The following is a 12,500-nucleotide window of genomic DNA, read 5'->3' on the forward strand; positions in this document are numbered from 1 at the left end:
GAGTCTTATTTTGGCAGGGCAAAATGCAGCCCTGTGCGTGAGTCATGAGTTCTGTCATATGTTTGAGTAATTGCTATGAACCGACTGACTCCCCCATGCATGTAATGCTGCCTTGTGGCCAAGTGGCACGTGAGTACTGCTGCTCTCTCTCTCTCTCTCTTTCTCTCTCTCTCTCTCTCTCTCTCTCTCTCTCTCTCTCTTTCACATTGTCTCCCTCCCTCACCTATGTATTTGAGTGTCTTATTCTCACTCCCTTGTAAATACACACAAACACATATGCAGACAGACAAACACATTGAACCCCCACCCCAACCTCTACTGTTTGTTCCTGTCCATTCAGCTTGAGTTATGGGAACTGTCCTGTCGGTGCTTTTTTACATGTAAACAATACACATCCATAGTCATGCTGTAATCTGATTTTCTCTCTCTCTATCCTCCGCTGGCTCTGTGTGTTGTGGTGTCTCAGCTCTGTGTACATTTACTGTATGATTGAGTTTCTGTTGACTATCACATGTGTGTGAAATGTGAGGAGACTGTTTACATGGTTCGCCTCAGCTTTGCCGTCTGTCAAAAGCCCCCTCATGTCAAATGGTGACGCAGCATGAAAAGTTTGGCTCTCTGCTGCTGATATGGTCGACTAGCTGGCACTGTCTGAATATCCCATAATTCAGTCTCGGTAAAGGCTTCAGAAAAAAAAATCCAGAACCAAAAATATGACGGAGGTTGTTTTCTTGACTGTTGACTAACACATACCAAGTCAAAGCCTGGCTTTCTTGATCGCAAAGTTGCAGGTGACTCTTGTTTAGAATTTACCTGGAAATTGCTGTGAACATGTTTAGACTACATCTGTTTTTTTATCAGATGAACTGAGGCAGACTTACATTTTAGAGAGTCAATAATATGACACCTTTTTACCAAGCTGTAGCATGACCTGTTTTAGTGCATTTGTTTTACAAGCCTTTACATTTGCAACTTGGGCAAATGGAATAATAGTGCCAATAGCCATGATTCACAAATAATGCGGTTGCTGTGTAGTTGTAGAAAAAATTAGGTGCATTTGTAAAATCGACGAGACATGCAAATTATCTTTTAATTATTTCCATTTTTCTTTAATGTTCTGGGACCTGTCCTTTATTTATTTGCAAGTATAATTTTTATTTGAAATATTTTGTATTTGTAAAATTAAAAAATTAGGGTATTTCTAAAACAACTTTGTGGTGTTATGGCAGTCCTATAATTCCATATACTTGAACATTTGAGCTAGCTGACAGACTAGCCACTCCTGTTATCTGACACTACACTACACTAGTAACTACAGGATGGTGGTTTTCTGCAAAAACTGACTGTGAAAAACTGTAATTTTCTACAGTTTCTTTACATTCGCTGAGGTAAACAGACACAGGTATATCTGAGCTTTTGTCAGACATTTAACATTTATGAGCCAAAACAAGCAGCTTACTTTGACGTGCACATTTTTGCTCTATTTTTTCTTAAAAATGGACCTATGAAGGTTCAAAAATGTAAACAATCCCTCCAAAACTGTCAGTTTGAACTGCAGCTGCTAAGAGTTTATGAAGCCCAGCATTAGTATTCTGAAGCTAAAGCACGTAATGTGTGGATGTATCTGTAATGATGAAGTCTGACTCATTCAGCCCAACCTGTAGATCTCAAGCTTCTACTGACACTTGTTTTGATTGACTGAAATAGTGCACCCTTATTACCACGACAGCTGTTTTCATTCCTTTAGAAGCATGTTGATTTTTTTTCTCGTGTGTTTTTACTGCCAGTGTTTGTCATGATTACTGATGAGGATAATAAGTCATTTCTAGTTTGGTAATGAATACGTTGTATGACGTGACCACCCATTCACCTTCTTATGTATATGTGCGGCATGCACAAACATAAGCTGATATGTGGAGCTGAGATATGCTTTGTGGGTTTTGTAAGCAAAACCACTGATCCATCTCCTGATTTACCTCTGTACGCTGCCCAGTCCCTTCTGGAATGTCTGAGGCTCCCTCGGGCAAACATTTAACCTTAGCCTGGCTATGCTCTCAGAAATCTGGCATGACTTCAGTCACAATTTGCTGGTCATTAGAGTTAATGGAAGTGAGTACTCAGAGGGAGAGAGAGCCCGACAAATATTTCAGCAATGCCCAATGCCTCTCCATTCGGCCCTCACTGCAAGTGTTCAAATTTGTCCTCGCCCAAAGATCCTTGGTGCATTACTGGCATTGCTGCATTGTGTGAGGACAATTTTACTTTTACAATGCCCCCCTAAGGAGCACACCAATTCCAAAACAGAAAGAGATGGAGAGAGAGAGAGAGAGAGAGAGAGAGAGCAGTTTTGCTGATAGCCCTTGGTCTGGTTGAGACCCACGCTGGGTAAGGGTCAGCTGCTCTCGGAGTATGTGCTCAGCCTGCCCCTGATGACCCCTACATGAAAGGGAGCTCTGTCTCCGAGGCAAGTGGAGGCATGCAACATGAGCATCGTATTTACTTTGGATACAGTAGGCATTCCTGATCATCACCACATTAGCCAGTGCAATTTCATCTGTCCTGATGGCCAGGGGAAACAGGCGGCCGGCCAGATGGACGTTTCCATGGCTCCCATAACGTACGACCCCCAGCCACCTGAGGTGCTATGCTTGCTTGATTTAATTAATTATTTTACTTCTTTTCACCATGCCAAGCAAGCTGAAGGCAGGCCTGGGGTCTTCTGGAGAGCTCTTGTGGGGGCATGCATGTGACCTTGTGGCTGCATGTTGTATGATACTACTCATAGAGAGAAAGAAAGAGAAACTGAACTCTCTCGTTCAACTATGGACCTGTGCATCTGTTATCTATTGTAATTTATGTGCTTCATTTATCTATTGTGTATCTTTTTTACCTTTCAGTAGTGCTCAGTGAATGGTCTCCTTTGAACTTTCTTTACTTAAAAAGATGGATGGGGTCTAACTGTACTTTTGGAAGCGTGACCAGATTGCATACATGTAACTATGGCACAACAAGCTATTGTGCCTTTTCAAAAAAAAAAAAAACAGAAAATATGACTTGTGCATGTGTTTGGCACTGTACTGTTTAACATTATTCACTTGATTGATTGTGCTGTTTGTTTTCTTTTTATCATTCCAGTTCTATCAAGTCCATACATGAAACCAAAAGCGACAAGACATTTCTAGGTAAGGTGTTTTCTCTTTACTTCTAAGACAATGCTTGGACCAGTAGAAGAGTGTGTTTCAACTGAAGCAGAAGCACTGCGGTGTAGTTTTTTTGCTAGTCCTGCCAACGTCATGGATGAGCCACTTGTCATAAACCCGTAGATCCGAACTTGTGGTAATTTCCACAGCACAAGCTCGTGTCTCTGGGTCTCTGTCTCTGTGGTGTGTCATACATCCTTGATGGCAATGAAAGCTCCTCTGATTCTGTCAGGCCACCGCTAATTCATTCAAACCTTTGCAGTTTTCCAGGTAATGTGATATCATCTAGGCAGAGTCATGAGTGAGTCTGTTTTTGGCATATTTGTAAGAGTATTAGGGAGGATTTTCCAGCATCTCTCAGGAACACTGTTTTAAGAGGCATTTAAGTGAAGAGTATGGGTCAAGGAATTCTTCTGCTCGTAGAGCAGATACCATCTCAACCCATTGAGCCAGATGTTTTGTGGATGTGTTTGCTTTTGTCATTTCTCATTGATGCGATTCCAGTGGGACTGAGTGATGCAGGGTTTAGACTTTTGGCTGTATTTCTTTTGCAAAACCTCACATATTTGAAAACCCATTGAATGGAAATGTGGCCCGGTTGTTACTTCAAATGTAATGAGACAAGCAGAGTTCTAATGAAACCGTTTCATTTGTATTTATTATATTTCAACAGCAAGACAAACCACAATCTTAATGAGAAATTGTGTGTATCCGGGTTGAGGTAGTAGGTTGTATGGTTTAGAATTACACCCTGGGAGTTAACTGTACAACCTTCTAGCTTTCCCTGGAACTCACCTAACTCATCCAGCAACGGTCAAACCAGGATAAGATCTCAGCTAATCAATACAACTGGGAATTCAAAAGGATTTCGGCCTTGGGGTTCAGTTTAGTCAAGTTCACATTTTTTTCTTTTGTGTTCTTTTTACTGAAATGAACACTAACCCCTAAGTAATACAATTTGGTCCCAGGAATTACTGTTATGTAAACATGGGATGCAAATGAAGTGCATAAGTACAACATATTCAAGGGTTGTTTCATTTGTCAGCTCCAGACATGATCACAACCAAACAGGATGCCTACAGAGGTCCTCTAGCTCTTTGTCAGGAGTCTGTGGGTCCAGTTTTCTCAAGGCACACACTGCACACACTGTTTGCATCTAATCAATTCATTAACGCTGTTAATTAGGACGAGGGGCATTCTCGTGTTCTGAGCCAGCTTCTGATTGAGGTGCTGTCCAATTACCATCTCATTCACACCACAAAACACACAACCCTCAACCCAAGTAATGGCTTAAATGAATCAACCCCAAGGATCAATTAAACACAGCATACACCCTACAGGCATTAGTCTCTCATTGGCCTTGACCCCGATACAGGGACGTGCCATCCGCAGGCAGAGCAGGCAATCATTGGCAAAGAAAAGGGCACTTGAAAAGTCCATTCCACGTGAATATACCTGGGCTCCTTCAGGGGAGACACTAGGAGTACCACTTCAGCAACTGAATCCATACATATGACTCTCTGTCTTCGTTTTAGTTTGTCGGAGTCAGTAGAGGATTGTATCAAAAGAATGCGAAGTAGTTGCTGACTCTAGAACAGATCTGTCCCTGAGCTGGATGTCCAGATTCACACACATTGGTCACAATAGACCAGGGAGAGAACTGATGCAGGGTCAGCTGCTGTGGAGAGATGTTGTGTAGCTTCTCTGGCTAATCTGGTAAGACCATGGTAGATTTAGTCTTTGAATTTAACATGAGCCTTTTTAAGAAATTGTTATGTGTTTGCATAGTTTTCCTCTTTGGCATAGGACTATGGATACTGGGGCTTAGCAGGAGGTGTTAGAACTGTGTCATGGTGTTGGATTCTTACAAGCAAGCTGAACGATTAAAGGCCCCCATTGAGTTCTCAGAGATAGTATGATGTAGCATGACTTGGATTTCCATCCCTTCTATAATCTCTGCTCTGGTATTGTTAACTTGGTCATGCAGTGTCAAGTTCATTCTCTTTGTAAGTTTGAAAATCTTCAATGCTTCAATACTACAAGGTGCTTTGTGTTGTATTCATGGAGGCGGTTGCTATTTTAGCTCTCTGTTAGGATAAAAGTCTTTTTCAGACTTTTTCAATTGAATAAAGTTCAATACATTTTATTCATTTGGATACACTTCATATTTTATTGAATTATTCAATAACGATATTTTATTTTTCACTGCCCTGTCAGAATCGATCATAGAACCTCTACTTTATGTTACATCTAATCTGTGACACTATTCAAGTCTTATCCGTCAGTTTTGTGGATGTTGCTGGATTTGTCTGCAAGGTCCACCGCATTCAAACTGTGTCCAGTTCTTTATCAGCTCATTTATCTTCTCGAAGCTGTGTGGACGTCATTGACCTTCACCCCTCCCAGACACATCTCTCATGCAGCCTGACACATTCCCTGTGAGCTCGGGCCAGAGTGGACATAGAGGAAAGGGTACATGTAGACGACCTGCTAGTGGTGCATACCTTCAACTTCCTGCAGCTTTATCTTTGCTATGGGGAGAGAAAGTAACAAACTGCCTAACAGCATGCTGTTTTATCCCCAATAAATAACGATAATATATACATGCTGGACTGAGGTGACATTGATTTGTCTGGACCTGGTCCTCCCTGCGCTGTGTCAAGCACTTTCTCCAATCAATGCAGCCATGACCTCTGACCCCCTGGAGAAATCGATGACATTGAACGGCGGGCCAGCATCAACAAAATGGCCCTTGACCGTTGTCTGGTGTGACAAAACATGATGGTTATTAATACTCTCACACACAGACACCGTCTGGATGGTGCTTCTAATGACCTATAAAAGTGCTCCAGTGGTATTATATGTAGAGCTCTAATCATCTGCACTGCAGTTTCTACATTCAGAGCCTTAAGAAGCTCATTTTGGGGCTAGGCGAGACACTGGAACAAAATTAGATTTTAATTCATTTTTTTTCTTAATTTCAGCTTTACCTACTCAGCTTTGTCCATTGTTTTTGTAGATTCGTTGTCAGTGCTAATAGGCACACTGGGTTTGACAAATGTTCTTCTAACATGCGGACCATACTCTAGATGAGAAAATATGGTGAAATTCATACTGTCCCGTCCCTATCCAATTTCTTGTACTCACTCCAGCTGTGTACCTGAAGCACACTGATGACATATAAGGAGAACAAGGACAAATATTTACATATATATATATATATATATATATATATATATAAAAGAAAAGAAAAAAAGCAGCAGCATATAAATGTGTGGAGGTGAAAGGGGATCACAGTTGGAGCCTATACTCTGCGGTGGTGGTAATAGAGTTGATTGATTACAGCCGCCAGTTTAAGGCCTCTATTGATTTCATTTGCTTTAATATTCCTGTGCTCCCCGAGCCTCTCGCCGCCCAAGCACAAATGGACTTGGACTTGAAACACAAGCTCATGCAGAAATTACTCCTCCTTATTTGGCTTCGCAAAATAAACGTCTCAGAAAGGGTTTCAGATATATTAAACTGCACAACACAACACAGCACAGAGCAGATGGACTTGAACATGCATTCACGAGTATTGTATGTATTGATTTACTGTGGGCTGAGCTTGTTTACATTATTTGGTAATGTTTAAAACTGAATTGCATTTGTGAAATAGTTAGTACGGCTCAACAATGAGTAATTACAAGTTTTGTTACAATGTAATTACACAGCTAAATAAATACACATCAGCCTTCTGTCATACTGATATTACATTTTCATCATTGCTCCACATCCTTCCTTCTCTCTACTAAATCTTTTGCATTGTTTGTGTAGAATGTCGGGGATGGGAGTAAACAAAGGATATCCAGTCAAGCTGTGCTCCTGTGACATGTGACTATCCCTGCCTTCCGTCAAGTGAGGCAAAGGAGCTTTGTTCTCCTCGTGAGACGAAACCATTGATTGTTGAAGGGTCAGTGGGAGCTGTGTGGACACAAAAAGAGAGAGCTAAAGGAAAAGAGAGGTGCGGAGAGATTGAGAGAAGGACAGAGAGAGAGAGAGAGACAGAGAGAGAGAGAGAGAGAGCAGCAAAGTGAGGTGAGGTTAGGGAGGAGTGGAAAGTGGAGGGCTGGTGCCGCAGTGCCGTCTTCCACTGTCTGAAACTCCGCTCACTACAGCAGCATTGGGTCGCTCACAGCACCCAGTTTGGAAGTGGCTAGCCAGAACTACCCCCTTCCGCGGTAGGATCATTCTTTCTTCTCTTGCTTTCGGCAATTTGGTCTATTACACTCATTTATGTCTTACCGTCATTGTTTGTGTCAGTGGCAGCACTTCTGTCTCTGGCGCGACGCAGTGTCGCCAACTCCCTCCCCACCCCCAGACTCCCCTGTTTGGCTACCATGGAGATAAGATGATGGACGTGACCAGCAATCCAATCACGGGCGGAGAGCGAATGAGGGAGCACCTGCATTCACCCCACCTGCCCCCTCATTCCCTTAATTTGCCTCCGCCCCGCCCCATCCCTCCTCCTCCATCTCAGTCTCCCTCTGGTTCAGCGGCCGCCACTTCCTTCCCCTCTAAGATGGCTACTGATGGTGGTAAACGATGGCGGCGGCTGGGCTGATTGCAGAGTTGTAGGCTTTTGGAATAGTCGGAGGTAAATGACGAAGTCCTGATTATCATCTGATTATCATCTGATTATCATCTGGTCTGGGATTCTATCAAATCATTTGCATCCCTCTTTCCTCCCTTTCCTCAACCTCCGTCACCTTTCACCCCCTCAGTCCACCACCCTCATGGGAGCAGGGAGGGCCTGAGGAGGTCTGGACATGGTGATGTGGGGGGGGAGGGGTGCGGAGGGGGAGAGGCTGATGGACCAATATCATTTATATTCTTGCCTGATGACAAGTGACTTGTTTTCCATCAGAGGGGGCTCAATAATACAAATATAATAGTAGGAGTACAAATAAACTGGTGAATTGTCAAGTGGTTGGTTGTAGGTGATTTCTCAGGGGGTTTTCACTCGTCTGATATGTGTATTAAGGAGACAAATAAAAGCAGATGGCATTCTCTATACTAGCAGTCTCATCCACCTAGAATTGACAACTCACTCTGTCCCACTGTGTGGCGTGTCGGCGTGTCTGTGTTGTCAGTAGGAGGGAGGTGGGGAGTTTGGTGTGTAAGGGGTGGAGTCCTCATGGTAGTGCATTCCAGCAAAATTAAGTCAAAATGTGTCTGGTTGAATTATTGTCTAAGTAGTTTCTTTTTTCACCGTCAACCCGGTTTGCCTGCAGTACAACACAGGGAGCTAACTGCTGTAGTGTATTATCAGATAAAAATTGCGTAGCGACATGGCTTTTCCAATCCTGTAGTGTGTAGACTGATCATTGTGTTAGGGTTGGAGGGACAGCACTGCCCTCTGCAATCCCAACATCAGCGTGCTGGGGGGTCCGATGGCGTTAGGGGGAGGTGTGGGTCAGCAAGTGTGTGAGAGATGTGGACTGATGACCTGCATTTTGCAGTGCGGACAAAGAGGAAGGAATGACTGTCTGGCTTGTGGGCGAGGGGGTGGTGGGGAGGGCTGGATTGTTCCTCCAGGCACACAAAGCCTTATTACAGTCGAGCAAGATGCCGTCTCTGCTCCAGACTCCATCCTCTCTAGCGCCATTTGAAAAGAAGAGAAGAGAAATCAAAAGTCGTGCGAGACTCCGCTATTAAGCCTTGTCATCACCATGCCGTCTCCCTTCCTCTTCCCTCCCTCCTACCACGCTCTCTTTTTTTCTGGGGTTCCTTTCTCTTTTTTGCATCATTGTGCGCAGTGATTTGAAGCAGCGCTGCATCTCCGATGTGGGCTCTCTGGCTCTCTGTGACTGGCCACTGAGCCGCTCTGTCTGCCGGGACCAACATCAGCCACCTCACGCCGGACTCCGCACCGCGTCTGGCCCCAGCCTGGCACGGAATCAGTCGGGACGCTACCTTGGCCGTTTCTGAGTGAAAGGAGGGAAACGAAACCAGAGACTTGCTGCTCTTCTGTTTCTCTCTTTCTCTTGCGTTCGCTCTCTTTCCCCTCCCTACCTTTCTCCCTCCCTCCCTCCCTCCCTCCCTCGCTTGCTCTCTGCACAGGGTGAGAGGTAGGACAGGGACAGGGAGACGGAGCCGATGCGTGGCCCATGTGAAGCAGACAGGCATCCTGCTTCAGCATCCTCCTGTGCCAGGCAGACACAAGCGCAGGCTACTGGGCGAGCCGCACTGCTGTGGGTTCCAGGAGAAGGAGCACGAGCCGCTGATCTCCATTGTGCCGCTTCGACAGGGCAGGGCGAGTTAGTCTTGTCTCGAATGTGTCGCCGGTTCAGTTCTGCAGGAATTGGACCGTTTGTGTGAGTGTGTGTGTGTGTGTGTGTGTGTGTGTGTGTGTGTGTGTGTGTGCGTGTGCATGTGTGTGTGTGTCTGGACGTCTGCCGGCAGCCGCACTCCTCCCGTTCCCTGAGACCCTAACTCGTGAGGTTGTTGGCTACAAAAGATCACGGGTCAGGCTCTTGGGACCTGGGTGGAGGGCACAAGCAGCTCTGGACACATCCAGCCCCCCTGAGCAGAGAGGAGTCGGCGGCTCAGCTCCTAAGATCAACAGCACGGGCGTGTGTGGCTTGGCTGATGTTGTTGAGAGACTTGTTTTGCGTTCCTTGTGTTTTGGCCCGGCAGATTGGCCCTATGTCCCACAGAAGTTTTTTTTTTATTCCACAAATGTGGAGTCCACCGAGTTACTCAGAGGAGACATTTACGATACATTCTACTCTTAGCTGGACTAAACATTTGGAAGAAAGGAAAATGGAAAATGAGAATTCTATTATAGTATTTGGAAGAACAAAGAAACAAAGTTCTGACTTTGAAAGATCAGTCAATCAGTCTATTAGATATTAAATGTGATTATACTGTAAGCTATACCCTTCTTAGAAGTCACACACACACACACACACACACACACACACACACACACACATACACACATGCACACACACAAACCTAATGAACATGTTTATAGAAAATACTATTCCTTTTTTCAATTCAAGTAGTGCCCTCTAGGCTTGTCACAAGCGTGGTGAATGCATTATAAAGTGTATCAACAGAAGAATTTATAGCAAATGTAATATGAATGTAATACATTGACTTTGCTAGCTGCCAAGGCATCTGGTTGCTATTAGTGTTGTATTGCCAGACTGTGAATGCAGAAGAGATACTTTTGTAGGAAATGTCAGCAGCATAGTAATTAAAGTAGCGTTGGACTCTTTTTCTTTTAGCACACAATTAGTGAATTATGAGCAGAACCTAATCAATATTTAAATGTTAACCTTTATGCAATCAGAATTTATTCTTTCAAATTCAAATCCAATTTTATTCCTGTCTGACGTTTCATGTGCGCCAAGAATGAGAAGTCATGGTCTGGCATATTAGTAAATATTTGTATATTTTATAAAGAGGTCTTATAGCCTCTCTGACGCTGCTTGAATGAAATTGATCTGATACCCCCACATTGTGTTAAAAGACTTTTTTCTACAGATCACATTGGGTCAAGTATATTATGTATTTTTCAAACAGAAATTCCTTAGCTGTGAGACCATTGCTAACTAATTAAAATAAATTGTTTTATTTTAAATATGTAAATCCTGTGTGGGAAACAAGTTAAGTTATTTTTTATATTATATTTAAACTGTACAACATACTTATAATGAAATGGAATAGACTGTGAAATGCTCTAAAATGAACAAGATTTTTAGATCATCGAGAACATCCAATATGAATCAGGTCTGTCAGCCAGATGTTTGCCTAAAGGTTTGTTAATCAAAAGAGTCCAAACATTTGAGACAGAGCTTTCTAAACTTCATATTGCTTTTGTGAAATTAAACAACTTTGAAGTCCATGCTCCATCTATTACAGTTGGAATATTTCCTGATTTCCTTTCCTGACATTTCTTTTCTCTCTTCAAGGGAGGGTATGTTCCCATGCATTTGTGCTTCTGGATTCATTCAGTAAACACAATTCATCTCAAGAATTGATGAGCTGACTGAAATATGATTGTTCTGGAGTCTTTTTTCTGTCCCAAACTGATTGTTTTTTTTTATCTGTGCTAAAAAAGGAACTGTGGCATAAAATGCAGCCTCAACAAAATACCCCCATTGGCTCACACTGTCTCACACTGTCTCATTATGCATTGCACGTAGATATTTATTTATTTTTAATCTTCACTCTCAGTGGTGGTTTTCAGCTAATAGTGGGTTGTTCCTCAAAGCCCCCAGCAACAGTAAAGCAATAGGCATCCTCCATGAATACCAAAGAGCCAGGCAGAGCAGAGTGAGTGAGTGAGTGATGAGACAATGGTGGGCTACGCATGCCATGTGAGCAACTTATCAGGTCTGCCTCCCAACGCTCGCCACTAAGCAAAGAATGACAGCTAATCCAGCACTGGGCTTGGATCTCACGTCCACCGACTCAGGGTGACCTGTGATTGCAGTTTACTGTTACAAACGGGACCAGGGTTTGAAGTACCTGTGGAAAGTGCTAAGCCTGTTGCAGACATGCCTGTACAATTACATGTGGCATCCCTCTTATTTTCTTCTCATCACAAAAAGAGCACTTTGTTTTATCAAGTAGTACAACAAAGAGAATTCCATATCTCTATTCATACCAATACATCAATGTAGAAATTTAACTTGTGGGCAATATTTCCACATCTTGTGCATCACCTGATGAATCATAGCATTGCATAGAAATGTATATAATCCATGTAATATAATGCACCATTCTAAAACAGAGGCACAACGATGCTAACATGGTCAATAGCACAGCCGTTTCCATTTCCACATGTTTGGGTTTAATCTGTGGCAGCGTACTTTCATGTGTTTAACCATCAAGGCCAATGGAACAAAAGCTGCCTATCTGTTTAATATCTAGACAGATGACTCTGCCAGCATGCCTGATGTAGTGCAAAAGAAAAGAACTCATTATCTCACATTTGTAATTGAATGTGCTGTCAATAAGGGATTTGGCAGCTTTCTTACTGAGAAAGATAAGGGAACAGAGGGAGCTTTGCTAATAGAAAATGTATGCACATGCACGTGAACACACACACACACACACACACACACACAGAAAGAGAAGTGGCTGATGTCTGGGTTTTCAGACACTGCGGCAGGGGACCAGACAGTCACCTGAGCACTTTCTCCCCTTTGCCATTTGCATCAGTCTCTCACTCCCTCTTTCTCTCCCCTCTTTCTCCTCCAACTCAAATCAAATTGCTTTCTTTGGGGATTGCCAGAGCCTTGTAAA

At 43.2% G+C, this 12,500-nt stretch overlaps 1 long non-coding RNA gene across 1 annotated transcript in view; it reads left to right on the forward strand.

Annotated features, from left to right (window-relative positions):
• LOC125308044 overlaps positions 1-12,500 on the forward strand; it is a 41,306-nt gene that overhangs the window by 27,726 nt on the left and 1,080 nt on the right. Inside the window, exon 2 of the long non-coding RNA XR_007195821.1 lies at positions 3,136-3,182. This is a non-coding gene — a long non-coding RNA (uncharacterized LOC125308044). The remainder of the gene's footprint in view (positions 1-3,135; positions 3,183-12,500) is intronic.

The sequence above is a fragment of the Alosa alosa genome, chromosome 15, assembly GCF_017589495.1.
Source record: "Alosa alosa isolate M-15738 ecotype Scorff River chromosome 15, AALO_Geno_1.1, whole genome shotgun sequence".
Taxonomy (NCBI): Eukaryota; Metazoa; Chordata; class Actinopteri; order Clupeiformes; family Clupeidae; genus Alosa; species Alosa alosa.